This window comes from Castor canadensis, chromosome 4 (assembly GCF_047511655.1).
Source record: "Castor canadensis chromosome 4, mCasCan1.hap1v2, whole genome shotgun sequence".
Lineage (NCBI taxonomy): Eukaryota > Metazoa > Chordata > Mammalia > Rodentia > Castoridae > Castor > Castor canadensis.
In genome coordinates, this window is record NC_133389.1 from 99,719,282 (window position 1) to 99,742,282 (window position 23,001).

General features: G+C 35.6%; 1 protein-coding gene across 13 annotated transcripts in view; it reads right to left on the bottom strand.

Moving 5' to 3' along the window:
• The window catches only part of Gtdc1 (glycosyltransferase like domain containing 1), a 428,360-nt gene that overhangs the window by 288,897 nt on the left and 116,462 nt on the right, over nt 1-23,001 (bottom strand). The window lies entirely within an intron of this gene.

The window sequence follows — 23,001 nt, forward strand, 5'->3', positions numbered from 1 at the left end:
ACTAGTAATCACTATTGCCTTAGTAAGAATCAGGTCACACTGATACCATTTCTATGACATAGATTGAAAAAAATAACCTTTTTAATGACGTAGAAGAAATATGGTAACAACTAAAATACAAAGGAAAAGAGGAAGAGATTGTTCTAAGGAATAGCTGAAAAGGCTCAAAAGGCTATAAAGGTCAGGCAATATAACCTAAAAAAAAAAATGACATATAATATGTATGTAGTATCAGTAAATTGATATCATATCAAGTCAACAGGTAGACCCATTAATTATAGTAGTGCTTCCACTATCTTCTTGTCAAAAATTTTACACTTCCAAAAAGTTCCCTAAATTTTAACACTTTACTGGAAGTTCATGTCTAAAGATGTCAGTTTTCTCATTGCATTTTTATTCCCTATAGTTTTTCTGCCCATGAACTAGCAATAATAGTTTTGTACATATATCTACTACACCACAGAAAAAGAAGTCTCAGTATTTGTTTTACAGCTCCTATTTGTCATCTCACTCTCTGCTTGATGTCCTACAAACTAATTTTAACTCTATCTTCTGCCACTTGAAAAAGAATTCAAAAAATAAAAGTGAAAAACCACTAAAATAGCTACCTCTTCCACTACAACAAACAGGTATTTACACAACAAGCAAGAAGCATTTCTACCAAAATAAAGCATAATATTCATGCAAACATTTTAAAAAGTACTGAGTAGATACAATATGCAGGCAGGGCTCTGCAATGTGTATAAGAAAGAGGAACAGGAAAATACCATAGAATCTTGCAAAGCAAGTATTAAGTATTGGGCTGGGGCTATATCTCACTGGTAGGTCACATACACAAAGCCCAGGGTTCAATATCTACTACCAAACAAGAAAAACTTTTCAGTGCCACAAAATCAGTTACTATTTTTGTGTCTATTATCTTTATCTACACACAATTGGAATATTGTAAACAGTCAGAAGTAGGTGTCTAATGAATTTTACTGGTATTTGTTGGTGTTGTCATTGTTTATCCATTCATCCAACAAATATTTACTGAACAATAAGAATTAAGCCCTGGGAACAGAGATGACAAAATTTTAAAAGGCACAGTCCTAAAGGAACTGAAAAAAAAATATTTCTCAGGCAAATCTATAATGATCTTGGCTTATAAAAGTTCAATGAGAGCAATACTAAGTATCATAAAATAAGTTCACTTTGTATAGCTTTTGAACTGTTATTGCTTAAGGATTCAGCAACTCCACTCCTAGGGATAAACAGGAAGGAATGTAAGTCAGGTTACAATAAAGGCACCTGTGCACCCATGTTTATTGCACAATAGCTAAGCTATGGAAGCAGCCAAAATGCCCCACTACTGATGAATGAATTTAAGAAAATGTGGTATTTTTATACACTGGAATTTTATTCAGACACAAAGAAGAATGGCATTTTGTCCTTTGCAGGTAAATGGATGGAAATGGAGAAGATCATCTTAAGTGAAGTTAGCCAGGTTAGAAGGCCACAAGTCACAGGTTTTCTTTCATAGGTGGAAAACAGACCTAATACAAATACAGCAATATTATGAAAAACAGGTTATGCTAAGGGGAGGTCATATACGAGAGAGGTAGAGTAAAAGAAGGAAGTTAAGAAGGTGAATATGGCTGAGGTACTCTCTATACAAGAATGAATACAGAATTTTTAAGCCTGTTGAAGCCACCATAAAAGGCGGACTAAGGTAGAAAGAAGATAAATAAAAGCAATGAACCAATCCAGGTTATATTACATACACACACACACACACACACACACACACACACACAACACACACACACACACACACACACACACACACGGAAGTTCCACATGGAAAATTCCTATGCGGCTATCTTAAACAAGCAAAAATGTCTTTTTTATTTTCATTTACAAAATTGGAGAAGAGGAGGGCAGAACAGGCCAAGGGGAACTGATATCAGTGGAGGGGGGTAGGTGGTAGGGTGAATATAGTATAAATACTGTGTGCAGGTAAGTAAATGGAAAAATGATACTTGTTCAAACTATTCCAACAATGGTGGGAGGGGAGATAAAGGAGAATGATGGACAAAAATAGACAACATTAAAGAGGAAACCACTCAGGATATGGAAAACCTCAGAAAAAAAAACGAAAGAGAACTGCAAAACAAAACTGAAGGCCAATCCAGCAGAACAGAACAAACAAAAGACAGAATCTCAGAACTTGAAGATGAAATGGTAATTAAAGGAAAAACCGAAGAACTATTAATTAAACAACTCAAGACCTGTGAAAAGATAATGCAAGAACTCACCGACTTCAACAAAAGACCAAACTTGAGAATCACGGGCATTGAAGAAGGAGAAGAGGTGCAAGCGAAGGGAATACGTAATCTATTCAACAAAATAATAACGGAAAATTTCCCAAATCTAGAGAAAAGATATTCCCATACAGATGCAAGAGTCCTCCAGGACACCAAACAGACCAGATCAAAGTAGAACTACCCCACGACATATCATCATTAAAACAACAAGTTCAGAAACTAGGGAAAGAATATTGAAGGCTGTAAGAGAGAAAAAACAAATAACATACAAAGGCAAACCTGTCAAAATCACAACAGACTTCTCAACAGAAACATTAAAAGCAAGAAGAGTATGGGGTGACATCTTCCGGGCACTGAATGAAAATAACTTCAACCCCAGGATACTCTACCCAGCAAAACTATCATTCTTCCATGATAAGCAGAAACTAAAACAACATGTGACCACAAAGCCAACACTACAAAAGATTCTTCAAGGGATTCTGCACACAGAAAGAGAAACCCAAATTAACCATGAAAAGACAGGCAGCACCAAACTATAAGAAAAGAAAAAGCAAGACAGTAGAGAGTAACCTCAACTTAAGTTCACACAATCAAACCTTCAAACAACTAAGACAACTAAATGACAGGAATCACCACATACCTATCAGTACTAACACTTAATGTTAACGGACTTAATTCACCCATCAAAAGGCACCACTTGACGAAATGGATTAAAAGGGAAGATCCAACAATATGTTGTTTACAGAGACCCATCTCACCGACAGAAATAAGCATAGGCTTAGGATGAAAGGCTGGAAGAAGATTTACCAAGCCGATGGCCCCCGAAAACAGGCAGGAGTAGCAATACTTATCTCTGACAAAGTAGACTTCAAACCTATGTTGATCAAACAAGATAAAGAACGCCATTCGATACTAATAAAATGGGAAATAGACCAAATGGAAATAATAATCATCAACCTGTATGTACCCAATGTCAACGCACCCAATTTCATCAAACATACCCTGAAAGACCTAAAAGCATATATTAACGCCAACACAGTGGTTGTGGGAGACTTTAACACCCCATTATCATCAATAGATAGGTCATCCAAACGAAAAATCAATAAAGAAATCCAAGATCTAAAATATACAATAGATCAAATGGACCTACTTGATGTCTATAGAACATTTCATCCAATTTCTACACAATCTACATTCTTCTCAGCAGCCCATGGAACCTTCTCCAAAATAGATCATATCCTAGGACACAAAGCAACCCTCAGCAAATATAAGAAAATGGAAATTATACCGGGCATACTATCTGATCACAATGCAGTAAAAGTAGAACTCAACAACAAAAGTAAAGACAAAACACATGCAAACAGCTGGAAACTAAATAACTCATTACTTAATGAAGAATGGATCATCGATGAAATAAAACAGGAAATTAAATTCAAAAGTTCCTGGAACTCAATGAAAATGAAAACACAACCTACTGGAACCTATGTGACACAGCTAAGGCAGTCCTGCGAGGAAAGTTTATAGCTATGAGTGCATACATTAAAAAGACTGAAAGATCCCAAATCAATGACCTAATGACACATCTCAAACTCCTAGAAAAACAAGAACAAGCAAATCCCTAAGCAAATAGAAGGAGAGAAATAATAAACATAAGAGATGAAATCAACGAAATAGAAACCAAAAAAACCACACAAAGAATTAATGAAACAAAAAGTTGGTTCTTTGAAAAAATAAACAAGATCGATAGACCCCTGGCAAACCTGACTAAAATGAGGAGAGAAAAAAAACCAAATTAGTAGAATCAGGAATGCAAAAGGGGAGATAACAACAAACACCATGGAAGTCCAGGAAATCATCAGAAACTGCTTCGAGAACCTATATTCAAATAAATTTGAAAATCTTAAAGAAATGGACAGATTTCTAGATACATATGATCATCCAAAACTGAACCAAGAGGAAATTAATCACCTGAAGACATCTATAACACAAAATGAAATTGAAGCAGCAATTGAGAGTCTCCCCAAAAAGAAAAGTCCAGGACCTGATGGATTCTCTGCTGAATTCTATCAGACCTTTAAAGAAGCACTGATACCAACCCTCCTTAAACTGTTCCATGAAATAGAAAGGGAAGGAAAACTGCCTAACACATTTTATGAAGCCAGTATTACACTTATCCCAAAACCAGGCAAAGACACCTCGAAAAACGAGAACTATAGGCCAATCTCCTAATGAACATTGACGCAAAAATCCTCAACAAAATAATGGCAAACCGAATTCAACAACACATCAAAAAGATTATTCACCATGACCAAGTAGGCTTCATCCCAGGGATGCAGGGGTGGTTCAACATACGAAAATCAATAAACGTAATAAACCACATTAACAGAAGCAAAGACAAAAACCACTTGATCATCTCAATAGATGCAGAAAAAACCTTTGATAAGATCCAACACCATTTCATGATAAAAGCTCCAAGAAAACTAGGAATAGAAGGAAAGTACCTCAACATCATAAAAGCTATATATGACAAACCTACAGCCAGCAATATACTTAACGGAGAAAAACTGAAACCATTCCCTCTAAAATCAGGAACCAGACAAGGATGCCCGCTACCTCCACTCCTATTCAACATAGTACTGGAATTCCTAGCCAGAGAAATTAGGCAAGAAGAGGGAATAAAAGGAATACAAATAGGTAAAGAAACTGTCAAAATATCCCTATTTGCAGACGACATGATCCTATACCTTAAAGACCCAAAAAACTCTACTCAGAAGCTTCTAGACATCATCAATAGCTATAGCAAGGTAGCAGGATATAAAATCAACATAGAAAAATCATTAGCATTTCTATACACTAACAATGAGCAAACTGAAAAAGAATGTATGAAAACAATTTCATTTACAATAGCCTCAAAAAAAAAATCAAATACCTAGGTGTAAACCTAACAAAAGATGTGAATGACCTCTACAAGGAAAACTATAAACTTCTAAACAAAGAGATTGAGGAAGACTATAGAAAGTGGACAGATCTCCCATGCTCATGGATTGGTAGAATCAACATAGTAAAAATGTCGATACTCCCAAAAGTAATCTACATGTTTAATGCAATTCCCATCAAAATTCCAATGACATTCATTAAAAGATTGAAAAATCTACCGCGAAATTTATATGGAAACACAAGAGGCCACGAATAGCCAAGGCAATACTCAGTCAAAAGAACAATGCTGGAGGTATCACAATACCTGATTTCAAACTATATTACAAAGCAATAACAATAAAAACAGCATGGTACTGGCACAAAAACAGACATGAAGACCAGTGGAACAGAACAGAGGACCCAGATATGAAGCCACACAACTATAACCAACTTGTCTTTGACAAAGGAACTAAAAATATATGATGGAAAAATAGCAGCCTCTTCAACAAAAACTGCTGGGAAAACTGGTTAGCAGTCTGCAAAAAACTGAAACTAGATCCACGTATATCACCCTATACCAAGATTAACTCAAAATGGATCAAGGATCTAAATATCAGACCACAAACTCTAAAGTTGGTGCAGGAAAGAGTAAGAAATACTCTGGAGTTAGTAGGTATAGGTAAGAACTTTCTCAATGGAACCCCAGAAGCACAGCAACTAAGAGATAGCATAGATAAATGGGACCTCATAAAACTAAAAAGCTTCTGTTCATCAAAAGAAATGGTGTCTAAACTGAAGAGAACACCCACAGAGTGGGAGAAAATATTTGCCAGCTACACATCACACAAAGGACTGATAACCAGAATATACAGGGAACTTAAAAAACTAAATTCTCCCAAAACTAATGAACCAATAAAGAAATGGGCAAGTGAACTAAACAGAACTTTCTCAAAAGAAGAAATTCAAATGGCCAAAAAATACATGAAAAAATGCTCACCATCTCTAGCAATAAAGGAAATGCAAATTAAAACCACACTAAGATTCCACCTCACCCCTGTTAGAATAGCCATCATTAGCAACACCACCAACAACAGGTGTTGGCGAGGATGCGGGGGAAAAAGGAACCCTCTTACACTGTTGGTGGGAATGTAACCTAGTACAACCACTCTGGAAAAAAATTTGGAGGCTACTTAAAAAGCTAGACATTGATCTACCATTTGATCCAGCAATACCACTCTTGGGGATATACCCAAAAGAATGTGACACAGGTTACTCCAGAGGCACCTGCACACCCATATTTATTGCGGCACTATTCACAATAGCCAAGTTATGGAAACAGCCAAGATGCCCCACCACTGACGAACGGATTAAGAAAATGTGGTATCTATACACAATGGAATTTTATGCAGCCATGAAGAAGAACGAAATGTGATCATTCGCTGGTAAATGGATGGAATTGGAGAACATCATTCTGAGTGAGGTTAGCATGGCCCAATAGACCAAAAATCATATGTTCTCCCTTATATGCGGACATTAGATCAAGGGCAAACACAACAATGGGATTGGACTTTGAGCACATGATAGAAGCGAGAGCACACAAGGGAGGGGTGAGGATAGGTAAGACACCTAAAAAATTAGTTAGCATTTGTTGCCCTTAACGCAGAGAAACTAAAGCAGATACCTTAAAAGCAACTGACGCCAACAGGAGAAGGGGACCAGGAACTAGAGTAAAGGTTACATCAAAAAGAATTAACCTAGAAGGTAACACACACGCACAGGGAATCAATGTGAGTCAATGTCCTGTATAGCTTTCCTTATCTCAACCAACAAAAACCCTTGTTCCTTCCTATTATTGCTTATACTCTCTCTACAACAAAATTAGAAATAAGGGCAAAATAGTTTCTGCTGGGTATTGAGGGGGTGGGGGGGAGAGGGAGGGGGCGGAGTGGGTGGTAAGGGAGGGGGTGGGGGCAGGGGGGAGAAATGACCCAAGCCTTGTATGCACATATGAATAATTAAAAAAAAAATTTTTTAAATGTATATATTCCAACTAAATAATTTGTAGTAATTATATAATGCATGACCTAATTGACCAGAAATTGCCAATTTTCAGTCTACTCACAATTTCTATTATGAGCAAGAAAACAAACTTCTTTTATGTACCAAAATTTGTATCAATTTTAATAACAGGTATTAGAATATCTATTTTCATTTTTCTAATATTTTGGCAGTTATGTCTAGCTATCATTCGTTTATTAAATTTAGTGTGAGATGCTTCTTAGTGTTCAGACCTTCACGTAATTCCTTTCCTTGTGGCTGAACCAAAAGGATGATTCCATACATGTTAAAGAAATACTATTTGTTAGAAAGGTACTATTAAAGTTCTGTATCACTCCTTTTTCTCAAAAAGGCAATTTGTTGTCAGACTTTAGATCTGTGAGACAACTGTATACCCATTTTGATCTTTAAGAATTCTTTAGTCTTTTTACTGATAATTCAAACACCTTCCAGTTTACCTTTTTCATACCAAAATTCTTCACAAAATTTCAAACCAAGTACTTACTAGCAAAGTGTCTTACAAAATAGGATGCATTATACAATTGTTTGCTGAATACAATGAATCAATGGTGAAGTATTCTTAGTTCAATTTATTAAGTTCAGAGACAAAAATATGATTATTATTTTATTCAATATTTCTACTATAACAGTAGACAGCTTCTGTTTAGCTAAAATTCAAAACTGATACCATAACTACATTAAGTTAAAAAGAAAACAAATCACTTCAAACAATGAAATAATGTCCCCTCTAATATTTCTACCCTCGCTATGGCTATACCTTTTTATTTTTATTTTTTTTTTCATGGTGGTGGTGGTAGTGGTAATGGAGTTTGAAGTCAAGGTTTCACACTTGCATAACAGCTGCTCTGTTGCTTGAGCCATGCCTCTAGCCCTTTTTGCTCTGGTTATTTTGGAAAAAGGGACTCACTTTTTGTGAAGGCCAGCCAGGACCAGAATCCTCCTATTTTAAGCTTCACGTCCTAGCTGAAATGAGAGGAATGGCCCGCCATGTTTGAGATGGGGGTCTAGTGAACTTTTTTTTAACTGGACTGGTCTCAAACTGTGATCCTACAGTCTCAGCCTCCCATGTAGCTAGGATTACAGGTGCAAGCCAACAGAGCCCAGCTTCTAACACTGCAACTTTCAAAGTATCTGAGGCTAAAAACAAATGTAGCAGAATATTATGGCTTTGGACCCAAACTCCTTAAACATTATGTTTTCGTTAAAGTATTTATTCTATGTCATCTCTCCTATTCACATTTTACAATAGATAAACTAAAGGCTACAGATTAACTAACTTGTTTTCTAAAATCTCAAAGTAAGTCACTTAAAAGAACAGTATAAATTCCATTAAAACTGTTTCAAATTTACAATATTTTACTCTCAAGTTTATAAATCATCCCTGGAAGATAATTATTTCATTTGATCCTCACAACAAATTTTGAAGATGAAGATACAAAGTAAGAGTGACCTGTCTTAAATGTAGGTGAGTAGCTGAACTGCACTTTAAATTCAGTTCCTCTGACTTCTAGCAGAGTGTTTTCCTTATCCCCTAAAATTCCTACATACCACTATGTTGAACAAGCAGGTACAAGAGAAAATACCAAAGCCCATCACATGTTCTAGGAATGTTCAAACACTGTAGGAATCCACACTGTGAGGGCTAATATTTGTAAGTCAGAATTAGTCAGTATCTACATGCCTAACCTATGGTTTGGAGTTGTGAACAAATATATTCGTCAGTAAGACAAAAACAGTGAACAATTGACACTCTATGTTTATGAAAACTACTCATTCTTGGTTAGATATACTTAGACTGAAAAGATTTTATATGACAAATTGAAAAACAAAATAGAAATGTAGGTAAATGTTGATGAGTACAAACTGAATGTCCAAAGTTGCAAATGTGGAAATACAGATTCATATGGCACCATTTCATTACACATTATTAGAAGGAAGATATCAGGTAACTCATATAGATAAATCTGGACAGAAGGGATTTCCCCACCACCACTCCCCACATATTAAAATGTAAGATAAAGGTACCAAACAAAACCAGATTACAATATAGTACTTCAGAGATTTCCTACTATTTTCCTAAAATATAATGTATATCAAGCTCATCAAGCTTATCCAATGTTTTGCCATCTAAAGTCTAAATCTGTAAACAAATAAGAATACATTACCTTTTTTCTAAAATATAAAACAAGTTATAATAGAATGTAAACACCTGAATTGTCTACATTTTGATCTAATCGATACCTAAAGGGTTTATCAATTTTTCACACAATATCCAGGAGAAACCCTAGAATACAAAACCTAAAAAACAGTTGTAATGCAAATTCCTTACTTTCTTGAGCCAGAAAAGCCTGAAAGATGCAACAACCAAAAAGAAACTCATATTCATCAAAACTTTTTCAATAATTCTAAGGTTGGTATTTACCACAACTCCTCTCAGATTTAGACATCTAATAATACTAGTTAACAAATGTAAACTATATGCTTGCTGAACATACTTAAGAACAAAAATTTTCTGGGAGCTATTTTCCATGGAAAAACTTTAAAAAATTACCATCTGTCAGCATTTTATCTAAAGGAAAAATGACTGAAAGAAGGCAAATATTAAAACATTTCCAAAAGCCTGAAGTTTTCAGTAGTTCAATTCTAAAAGTGCCACTATTTCTATTTCTTGTTTGTATGTGTATGTATGTCTTTTTTTTTTTTGCTCCCAATTTTAAATACCAAAATCAGACAAAGAAAACGGCCACTTACATAAACTCTATTTACATATTAAACAGTATTCAAATTTCAGATCAAATAAGACCTAAATTCTTAGCTTCTGCTTCTCTTACATTTCAAAACATACTGCCAATCAAACATGAAAGTCACTAGATATCTTTGAAGATGATGAAAATAAAAATAATGCTATTAAAATGACTGTATAAGACTACAATCACTCTTTATAAACTACAAGTTATGTCTTCACCCCACCAATTACAATGAAACAGTAAGTCAAGGGTTCCTAAAGCTGAGCTGTAACAGCACTGAGCTATTGCTTTCGTTTCCTAGCAGCATTTTCCTTACAAAATGTTACAGAAAAACATCTTTCAATAAAGTGAATTGATTAAAAAGTTAAAATTTCTCTTTTAGAAAACTGGTGACAGTGTTGCTAAGAATTATCACATTGGAATTAGAAACTGCATAAACACAACTGCAACTTTCACACAAATGCACACACAATATATACAAATAATATATGCGTTGAATTATATAGGATATTGGATTTCATCAAAAATTTGTCATCATATTTATATTTATGATTGGGGAGGGGTAAGAATGACAAAAACCTGTTTATATTCTTAGCTAATTTTATTTTCTAAAATCTTGGAAACTACCAAAACAATTTGTACATAAATACATAGCTGTATCAGTACCAGATACAGAGAAACTTCAGGCTAAAATCCCTAATGCCCCACATTTCAGAACTACTACTAAAGTGAAAGGCAGCTTACCAAGTGTGGGGGATTTTCCTAGAAAAATGTATATTATATGACTGCTTTAGAAACACTGACTTAAGTGAACATAGTCCAAATTGTATCAAATGAAAAAGAATATCCAAAATGAGAAATTCAGAACGTAAAACATACTGCCTAATTCAGATTTTTATCATTTGTGCCTCTCCTATAATATGTTTTCATCAAAGGCATGCCTGCTACCACAGACCACTGAAGAAGAACCTGGCTTTTCTGAACTATATGGCTTTTCTGAACTATATACCAAGTACAGTAGCAACAAGCTTATTCATTTATCTTCACTCTGTATCTAACTCTACAGATGCACTTAATATCTGACTTTTTGAAGGGTAATAAGGTTGAGATGTTAGTGCCGAAATATCAATTACTTATTGATTGTGTGTTTGTATGTGTACAAAGTTTTATTTAAATGGGAGAAAGGAGTTAGCATTACAGTAATTTTTTACTACACTTAAATACATGTAGTAACTTAAAATGCTGCCAAAGCAAATTCACTGAGCCAATGTAATGAGTAAACAGGAACAATTTATAATTAGTAAAATCTAACGAAGTACTTAAATTATGACCTCTGTGATGCTAAATTAATTTACAACCCAAATTCTTTTATTGTAGACAAGACAAAGGTAAATTTCAGTTCCCCTCCTAGACAAATTTCATAGCTAGTGAAAAAAAAACTTCATTCAGACTGCCAATTCATTTCCTACTTTCTATTCCAACTACCACTGTTGTCATTCAGAATCTCATTATTTCTCCATTAGATGTTGAGAGTCCAGAGACCATTTCTACCATCATCAATAGTCTCCAACCTATACTGCTATAATTGTTTTTCTGTTCAGTTTTCCTTACCTTGCTTCCATGTTTGACTACAGTGATTTTGCCTGCAAAACATCATTTTATCTTCATTAAATCCAAGCAGTGCAATTTTTCTTTTGCTCTCCTGCACTTAAATTATGTGGTTTAAATAGAATTGACCCTACCTCTCAATTCCTAACTGGTGATGCAACCCAAGCTTGGCCGTTTATGATATTAGATGCTTTTTGCAACATTAACAAGTTCAAAGATCATCTCTCTCTCTCTCTCTCTCATACACATACACATACACACACACACACACACACACACACACACACAAAGTCCACTTAGTAGTCAATCTTGGAACTTTTGTTAGAACTGCTGTGAAAGACATACTGTCTTTCAGCAAAGGTAACTAAGCTGGTGGAATGTAAGCTTAGCTCTGGGAGTGATCCACAAAGAGTCTGCTTCAGCCTATAGCCAAAACAGAGGAAAGTAGAATCAAGAAAACAGATCCCTAAATCACTGGATCCAGCTGTGGCTATGGTCAACCACCCTGAGACTTTCAGTTATATAACCCCATATATTGTCCATAATGTTTACATGACTTTGAATTAGATTTCTAGCACATGTAACCAACAGAGTCCTAAGTAATACAATCCTCATCACCTAAATTAAAATCTCCCCAAATTCTTAATCTTGAATTCAACAAGTCCACAATGACTCCTTCTAATTCAAACTATGTTCATGCTAAGCCAAACTCTGCTTTCCAAACATTTCCCTATTTTTCCTTTATCAACATCTTTGTTCGCAAAACCTCCTTCTCCTTTGGCACTCTTTGATTTCATCTCCATCTTTCAAAACATCCTCTTGGGTCTACTACAGAGTCTGCTCTTCCCATGTAATTCTTTAGTGAATACTGCCCTCAGTACTGAACTAATTATTCTGTGTGAGTTCTATAGTAACAACATGAGTATTTGGTGTTGTCCTATGTTCCATAGAGATAATTAACTTAAAGACCAAACACCTTCTCTTTGAAAAGGTAAATAATCATGAAATTCTAAAGCTTGAACAAGAAATCTGAACAACTAAGAAATCACAACAGAGCAACTCCAAGATATAGGACACTGTTACAAATACATATTCCCTAAGTCTCTAACTCTAAAGATAAAAGTTAAATATAATTTGTAAAAGTTCAGAGATAAACAAATATAAGACTAGGAAAAAAAAACCCTGGGGTTAAATAAAGTGATGATTAACAGCAAAGTTCAATGAGAGACAGAATAAATCTGCCCTTTCTGTTAGAATTTCCTAACTCTTGGTCTTCATGTTAATTCCTTGTCCATGACATCACAGAACTCAGAACTCAGAAATAAAACAATAAACTTTCAGTTACTGAGGAAAAGAAAACAGCAGACTTTGGATTACAACCCAAGACTGCTGATTCTCCAGTAAAATATGTTGTTTCTTTCAAACACAAATGATTTGTATTCTTTTAATAAATTCTTTCATGTATATGCACAATTAAAAATAATTTATTAAAGATCATTTGAAGATTCATTCTTGGACAGATGCTAAGCCAGAGGCTACTAACACAAAGGCCTTAACAAGGCAGTTAAGTAACATAAATGTGACACCAATGGTGACCACTGGCATTTGTGACCAAAATTAAGAATGTCTGTAAAAGCATAAAAAATTTTAAATGTTTAAATAATTGCAGTAGCCAAGCAAAATTAATCTCCGGGCCACATTCGAATCTCTCATTTATTCTGAGTTTCTGAACCATAAATTAAAAGGCCACTATTCATGGGTGGCCACTGTCAAAACTACAGACCTTAAAATACAATAACATAATATTTTATGAATATTACAAGCATATTCTAGGTTCTATAAAACTCCCTTTGCCAAAACAATTTTTTTCTAAAACTACTTACTTTTTACAACAAGGAAAGTTCCTGTTTAATTTAATCAAAATTTGCATTACAGATGATGGCTGCTTTCATAGTATGATTACTATACTATATATTACTATACTATACTATGATTGCTATACTGCTAGGTGCTAGTACAGGTAAAGTGGTAAATAAGACAGGTATGATCTTGTCATGATGAAACTTAGAATTTAAAAAAAAAGCAAGCAAACAGTCAAAATGAAATCATATCAAATCATACTATAGAGCTGGGGGAAAGGTGCTAAAATAGAGGGATCAGGGAAAGCCTCTCTGAGAAGGTGAAAGTTAGCTAGGACTTGAGAGGTATTGCTGGTCAAGTAGTGACATGACCAGAAGAAGCAAAGAGCTTGACATGTTCAAAGTGAATCAACAAGGTCAGTAATCTGTTACAGCAGACCAGTAAAATGATGGAAATGGAGATGAGCTACAGATGCAGACAGGACCCAGATCCTGCAGGCCACAGCACTCTCTTTTGTTATCTGAATTTATATATGCAATAGGAAGCCACTGCTGGTTTTCAATCAGGGATTATTTAATAAAGGCTAGGAGTATTAGCAAGTGAATATGGGAACTAAGCTTTCTTTCCATCAATGAAGGGTTTACTTAAGGATGTACTATATGCTGACTCTGTATGTCCAAGTTTATCAAATCTGGCTTTTCATCACCACTGCTTGTGCAGACATTTGCTCTTAATAAATACTGATGAATGAAAAAAATAATGCAAACAAGCTTACAAAGGAGCCAAAAATAACTAGTACAGGAGATTTTGGTCAAACCATCCCCTGCCCCCACCCACACAGTGTTATCTAAATTGTACACGGACTTTCTGCTGAAGAGAGGAATGTTAAAATTTTATTAGTAGTATGAGATGAGGAAAAAAAAATATGAGGAACTTTACAAGGAAAAAAATAAAACAAAATGTGAGACTATGTTCTTTAGAAAGATGAAAAGATACAATGCACATGTGTTTTGTGAGCAGTAACCCAGACTCATCTCCTGCCTTCCGCTTCTAGTTATCTCTGTGGGCTGGCAGCTCAGGAGACCAGCAGATCCATCATGTGACTGAACACCAGGGTCTGAATAGCAGAGGCATATAAACAAAGGACAGATACACAAGAACTAGTCATTTAATGGACAGGACACTGCATCCAAAGTGGGAGTAGAAGGACAAATCTGACCCCTAGGAAACAAGCAAGCATGAAAGCTTCCTTAAATAAGAAGGCTTAAGGGAAAAGAAAGGGCAACAGAGGATGTGCATAATGGCTTTAGAAATCCCAAATATGGTGTGTCAAAGACTTACCTATGCATATCCTACAGTAGCAAAAGTAAACATATTTTCTGATTAATAGCTGGATAAAAGCAGAAAAACAAAATACTGGGGATGGACTTAGAATTAACACCTTTTGGTAATTCCAAGATGGCGGCTAGAGGTAGGAAGCAGAAAGCGACCCTCCTATAGTGAAATCTTGGAGAGACGCTGGAGACACACTTTACAGGCATAATCACCGAGAAAAGGCATAACTTTGACCCCTCCACATCTCCAGCCGGCGCAGAGAATCTGCACTTCACGTTAAACGGAGAACCGAGGAGGCCCCGGGGCCGCCAGTGGCCGGCGCCCATACGGCTTGGGAAGACGCGGACCAGGTGAGCTTCGCGGTACCGCGGTTCCCCCACAGACAAGCCTGGGCCAGAGCAGCATAGCCCCCTGGACAGACTGACCTCCACCAGGGAAAAAAGAGAAACTGAGTACTAAACAATAAGAACAGTTAAGACACGCTGGAAAGAGGGTGGGGCGCCCTGAGCGCTGAAGATTGGGGGAAGGGAACCTTCCCGGGACTGTAAATAAACGAGCCGGGCAGGCAATAAAAGAGGAAATTAAAAAGTTCCTGGAAGTCAATGAAAATGAAAACACAACCTACCGGAACCTATGGGACACAGCTAAGGCAGTCTTGAGAGGAAAGTTTATAGCCATGAGTGCATATATTAAAAAGATTGAAAGATCCCAAATCAATGACCTAATGATACATCTCAAACTCCTAGAAAAACAAGAACAAGCAAATCCCAAAACAAATAGAAGGAGAGAACTAATAAAAATAAGAGCTGAAATCAACGAAATAGAAACCAAAAAAACCATACAAAGAATTAATGAAACAAAAAGTTGGTTCTTTGAAAAAATAAACAAGACCGATAGACCCCTGGCAAACCTGACTAAAATGAGGAGAGAAAAAACCCAAATTAGTAGAATCAGGAATGCAAAAGGGGAGATAACAACAAACACCATGGAAGTCCAGGAAATCATCAGAGACTACTTTGAGAACCTATATTCAAATAAATTTGAAAATCTCAAGGAAATGGACAGATTTCTAGATACATATGATCATCCAAAACTGAACCAAGAGGAAATTAATCACCTGAATAGACCTATAACACAAAATGAAATTGAAGCAGCAATCAAGAGTCTCCCCAAAAAGAAAAGTCCAGGACCTGATGGATTCTCTGCTGAATTCTATCAGACCTTTAAAGAAGAACTGATACCAACCCTCCTTAAACTGTTCCATGAAATAGAAAGGGAAGGAAAACTGCCAAACACATTTTATGAAGCCAGTATTACACTTATCCCCAAACCAGGCAAAGACACCTCCAAAAAGGAGAACTATAGGCCAATCTCCTTAATGAACATTGATGCAAAAATCCTCAACAAAATAATGGCAAATCGAATTCAGCAACACATCAAAAAGATTATTCACCACGACCAGGTAGGCTTCATCCCAGGGATGCAGGGGTGGTTCAACAAACGAAAATCAATAAACGTAATAAACCACATTAACAGAAGCAAAGACAAAAACCACTTGATCATCTCAATAGATGCAGAAAAAGCCTTTGATAAGATCCAACATCATTTCATGATAAAAGCTCTAAGAAAACTAGGAATAGAAGGAAAGTTCCTCAACATTATAAAAGCTATATATGAGAAACCTACAGCCAGCATTATACTTAACGGAGAAAAATTAAAACCATTCCCTCTAAAATCAGGAACCAGACAAGGATGCCCACTATCTCCACTCCTATTCAACATAGTACTGGAATTCCTAGCCAGAGCAATTAGGCAAGAAGAAGGAATAAAAGGAATACAAATAGGTAAAGAAACTGTCAAAATATCCCTATTTGCAGACGACATGATCCTATACCTTAAAGACCCAAAAAACTCTACTCAGAAGCTTCTAGACATCATCAATAGCTATAGCAAGGTAGCAGGATATAAAATCAACATAGAAAAATCATTAGCATTTCTATACACTAACAATGAGCAAACGGAAAAAGAATGTATAAAAACAATTCCATTTACAATAGCCTCAAAAAAAATCAAATACCTAGGTGTAAACCTAACAAAAGATGTGAAAGACCTCTACAAGGAAAACTATACACTTCTGAAGAAAGAGACTGAGGAAGACTATAGAAAGTGGAGAGATCTCCCATGCTCATGGATTGGTAGAATCAACATAGTAAAAATGTCGATACTCCCAAAAGTAATCTACATGTTTAATGCAATTCCCATCAAAATTCCAATGACATTCATCAAAGAGATTGAAAAATCTACTGTTAAATTTATATGGAAACACAAGAGGCCACGAATAGCCAAGGCAATACTCAGTCAAAAGAACAATGCAGGAGGTATCACAATACCTGACTTCAAACTATATTACAAAGCAATAATAATAAAAACAGCATGGTACTGGCACAAAAACAGACATGAAGACCAGTGGAACAGAATAGAGGATCCAGATATGAAGCCACATAACTATAAGCAACTTATCTTTGACAAAGGAGCTAAAAATATACGATGGAGAAATAGCAGCCTCTTCAACAAAAACTGCTGGGAAAACTGGTTAGCAGTCTGCAAAAAACTGAAACTAGATCCATGTATATCACCCTATACCAAGATTAACTCAAAATGGATCAAGGATCTGAATATCAGACCCCAAACTCTTAAGTTGATACAAGAAAGAGTAGGAAATACTCTGGAGTTAGTAGGTATAGGTAAGAACTTTCTCAATGAAACCCCAGCAGCACAGCAACTAAGAGATAGCATAGATAAATGGGACCTCATAAAACTAAAAAGCTTCTGTTCATCAAAAGAAATGGTCTCTAAACTGAAGAGAACACCCACAGAGTGGGAGAAAATATTTGCCAACTATACATCAGACAAAGGACTGATAACCAGAATATACAGGGAACTTAAAAAACTAAATTCTCCCAAAACTAATGAACCAATAAAGAAATGGGCAGGTGAACTAAACAGAACTTTCTCAAAAGAAGAAATTCAAATGGCCAGAAAACACATGAAAAAATGCTCACCATCTCTAGCAATAAAGGAAATGCAAATTAAAACCACACTAAGATTCCACCTCACCCCTGTTAGAATAGCCATCATCAGCAACACCACCAACAACAGGTGTTGGCGAGGATGCGGGGAAAAAGGAACCCTCTTACACTGTTGGTGGGAATGTAGACTAGTACAACCACTCTGGAAAAAAATTTGGAGGCTACTTAAAAAGCTGGACATCGATCTACCATTTGATCCAGCAATACCACTCTTGGGGATATACCCAAAAGACTGTTACTCCAGAGGTACTTGCACATCCATGTTTATTGCAGCACTATTCACAATAGCCAAGTTATGGAAACAGCCAAGATGCCCCAGCACTGACGAATGGATTAAGAAAATGTGGTATCTATACACAATGGAATTTTATGCAGCCATGAAGAAGAACGAAATGTTATCATTCGCTGGTAAATGGATGGAATTGGAGAACATCATTCTGAGTGAGGTTAGCCTGGCTCAAAAGACCAAAAATCGTATGTTCTCCCTCATATGTGGACATTAGATCAAGGGCAAACACAACAAGGGGATTGGACTATGAGCACATGATAAAAGCGAGAGCACACAAGGGAGGGGTGAGGATAGGTAAGACACCTAAAAAACTAGCTAGCATTTGTTGCCCTTAATGCAGAGAAACTAAAGCAGATACCTTAAAGCAACTGAGGCCAATAGGAAAAGGGGACCAGGAACTAGAGAAAAGGTTAGATTAAAAAGAATTAACCTAGAAGGTAACACCCATGCACAGGAAATCAATGTGAGTCAATGCCCTGTATAGCTATCCTTATCTCAACCAGCAAAACCCCTTGTTCCTTCCTATTATTGCTTATACTCTCTCTACAACAAAATTAGAGATAAGGGCAAAATAGTTTCTGCTGGGTATTGAGGGGGGGAGCGGGAGGGGGTGGAGTGGGTGGTAAGGGAGGGGGTGGGGGCAGGGGGGAGAAATAAACCAAGCCTTGTATGCACATATGAATAATAAAAGAAAAATGAAAAAAAAAAAAAGAATTAACACCTTTTATTTCCTAAATATATTTTTTCTAGGCTATGAAGATTAACCATGATAAAGTCATTCAACACTTAAAACTATCAGACTAGAAGAACTCTAAAATTGGACTAACACTTTCAATTATTATGTAAAAACCAAGCATGATTCTTTTTTTTTTTTGATAACCAAATAAATGTTTATTCTGTATTGTTAAGTAAAAAAGCAAATTAAAAAATAGAATTATCCCATTTTTGTTAAAAAAATAATAAAAGGCACATGTATGTCTGGAAAGATATAACTAATGTTTCTTCCTTTTTTTTTTGATCAAAACTCTTTTTTTTTTTTCATTTTTCTTTTATTATTCATATGTGCATACAAGGCTTGGTTTATTTCTCCCCCCTGCCCCCACCCCCTCCCTTACCACCCACTCCACCCCCTCCCGCTCCCCCCCTCAATACCCAGCAGAAACTATTTTGCCCTTATCTCTAATTTTGTTCAAGCATGATTCTTATAAACACAAAATTATAGAAGTCCTTACTCTATAGCCAAAGCCCTTTCATAAAATACTGTATTTTGCATCCATTTGGGGATGTTTTCTTTTTTTTTTTCTCCCCTTTTCCACTCCATTCGTCAAAAATGTTTTTTCTCTCCTCTATAAAAGTGTAATAAATATCCAGTTTGCCTTTTAAAATATAGTTGTCAGCTTTCAAAAAATAAATATAGAGGAGGTTTACCTAGAAGGTCTTTAAGGACAGAGTCTGTTACGAATAAATTCTTGTATCCAAATGAACCATTACCTGAGGGAGGGGGACTGTGTAGAATCTTACATATGGTATTTTATTTTTTAAGTAAGCTAGAAGGGGTATTCAAAACATATACTTGAAATTGTGCTGCAATGTTTTAACTTCTTGGAAGCAGTGGCTTCACAGTGTGTGCTACTAGCCGTACAAACATTATCAAATTAGCAGGTGGTGAAGAGAATAAACTATGAACTCCCTAACAATAAAAAAATTCCCACCCACTAATGGAATATTTTACTTCTAGAGAGCCCTGAGACAGGAGCACAAAGAAATGTGGGAAAGATGAAGGCTCCAAGTCATCATTTAAGGAGCAGGTAACAGGTTTAAATTCTAATATTACAATGAAGAATATTGTGTGTGGGAATTTGAAAATTTGTGTATGAGAGTGTGAAAAAAGGGAAGGAGAGAGAGACTGAGAGACACAGATACTAACTGAATTATTATTTGGTTTGCAGGATTATTCTATTCCTGTAGTGTTGTTGTCAGCAACATTTTCAAATGAAGTAGGGTATCTAAACTGAACAATCAGAAGAGACATGACTGACATATGGCCTTAGGGGCATACAAATCTAGAAGACTAATGTGGGCTGGCTAGACAGAATAGCAAGACTGATATAAAAACAAACCAAAACAAAATCCCAAAATAAGGCAATACAGGATAGGGAAGCTGGTCAGCTGTGCAAGTGTGGAGGAATCTCTCAGCCACTTCTCATACATGGAGCAGTCACGTATTGGTGAAATTATGGGATGCTACAATATTGCACCTAATGACAAAATTGTTTATGCAATGTGAGAATATCATCCAAACCAGAAATGCACATAACCAGTAATGGCAAAGGCTAGTGATCTGGGCAGTGATGGAATATTGCCCCTACTCATGCTACCAAAATCAAGCAGAGAACGTTATAGTATTCTAGTCTGAGGATAATTTGAGAATGGGAGGTACTGAGCATCCTAAACAGAGTATACTACTCATGTATTCATCAGTCTACCCTATGAATAAAAAAGGCATCATAGGTAGTTCCTTATTGTATTTGAAGGAAAATCCTCAGAAGAAGAAAATTCCAATGACCTTTGACTTCTAGGGCTAAAAACTACAGGAAAATGTGCTAAGGAATAATGAGCACATCACAGATTTATAGACGACCTACAAAGGTCCCTGGTTTCCAGCCTCCAAACTCTAATAAGATTCAAGAACTATAATACTTCTCAAGACAGTAGAAGCAACACACCTACTTCTAATAGTAAAATCTAGTAATATTAACACAGGGGTACTTAGGTATAATTAATTCACTTCCCCTCTTCAGCTGAAAATTAATATAGTTTAGTAGTTCTTAAAAATATATGGCCTTTGCAGGTGGCCAGACTTCAGCTTAAGTCACACATCCATCACCAATTAGCTGTACGACCAATGAAATTAACTTGGTTCTTGAAGCCTCGGCTTCTTCCACAGGAAAACATATCTAACTGTACAACAGTAGAATGCCTGCTGAATGCTAAGTGTTCAATATGTTAGCCATTGATATCATTATTTAATCCCATTAAATTTTGTTCTGGTTACTATAAATGACTACCTTTCATAAGCCTAACAATACCTCCCTTACCTACAAATTCTTTTTTATTATTTTATTTTATTGTAGGTACACTGTGACATTTACAAAGGTTCTTACAATGTATCGTAGTTGAATTCACCCCCTCCATCATTCTCCTTTATCCCCCTCCCCCCATTCCCAGAACAGTTTCAATAGGTCTCATTTTTCCATTTACATACATGTGTACATAGTATTTCCACCATATTCAATTAATTCATCATTTACATCACAAAACCCAGACTGGCCTTGAATTCAAGATCCTCATGTGTCTGGCTCCTGAATGGTGGGATTATAGGTATATATCACAATACCAGGCTCATCATTTACTTTTATGCTCCCAATTATGATATACACTAATAAAAAGGTGTTCTCATGATGAAGCAATTTATTTAGAAAGGCATATTTTCATAAAAGTGTGTTTTGTAATCATGTTATTACATTATTTATAAAGTAAAATTTTTGTCAAGAGGGAAATAGTCAAAATAAGATAATTGCCAGGCAGGGCAAATTTAAATTACTAATTCAGTAGTGTGAATTATTTTTGAAACTACCACTTTCCTTTAAACTCAACTACATTCATTAGTTAAACCCATACCTTTATTCACAAGGTATATTTAATTCACTACAAGTAAGAACATATATTGGTAATACATATCATCTAAAAATGATTTTTCCAAAATTAGACACATTTCATAATGAATAGTTGATTTAAGAAAAACATTATACTTTCCATGACAATCTGTTTAAAGACCTCAGAGATGGTAGTATTAAAGAAAACAGCATATTGTAACAGAAGTCTGAACAATAAAGTCCTGCAGTTTTAACTTTATGTATTACTTACCTGATTGGGTTTTTATTCAATTTATTTTCTATACAGTATTTGCTTTCCCCCTCCATGGATATTTTAAAGAGCTCAGATGGGTAAATATCATATGATATCACAATGATAACATCTATTGCCAGCTAGATGACTGAAGGAGGAGAAAACCTAAAAAGGAAGACATCACCAAGCCAAGTTTGGAAAGAGGGAAAGTAGCATACTACCCAAAGACTCTGACTCTGGCTTTCAGTGAACTTCAGTGATTTATAGAGCCATTCAGATGTTATATTTCATGTTGAGTGGGATTTAGTAAGTTATGGTTTTCTAAGGAATTATTCACTTTGTCAAACTTTTAAAATGTATTAACATGAAGTCATTCAGAGTATTTCCCATTTTTTTTGATCTGTGCTATATCTGTAGTCATGCTCTTTTTTAATTACAAAAGTTATTTGTGCCTTTTTCAAAAAATCAATTGCTCCTGAGGTTTATCTGCCTTATTATTTCAAAATAACTACACTGCTTTTTGTTCATCTCCATTATATATTTGCTTTCAGTTTCAGCACTTTCCACTCTTTCTCCTTATTGTTTCCTCTTAGCTCCAACTACAAGGCTGTTTCTTGGAGCACAAGCTTTGTAGGGGCCTTCACATTCCAAACCAAAAAAATACACTAAAAATAAATATATTAAAGATAATGTCGATTTAATCCCATTGTGATATATAATAAATTATGATTCAGGTCTGTTTTTTAGTATGCATGATGATTTCTTCTTTGATTCATGAGTTATTTACAATTACACTTTCACATTTCCTAATCCATAAAGTTTTTGAGGAATCTTGATTATTTCTCTCCTGCACATACTACAAA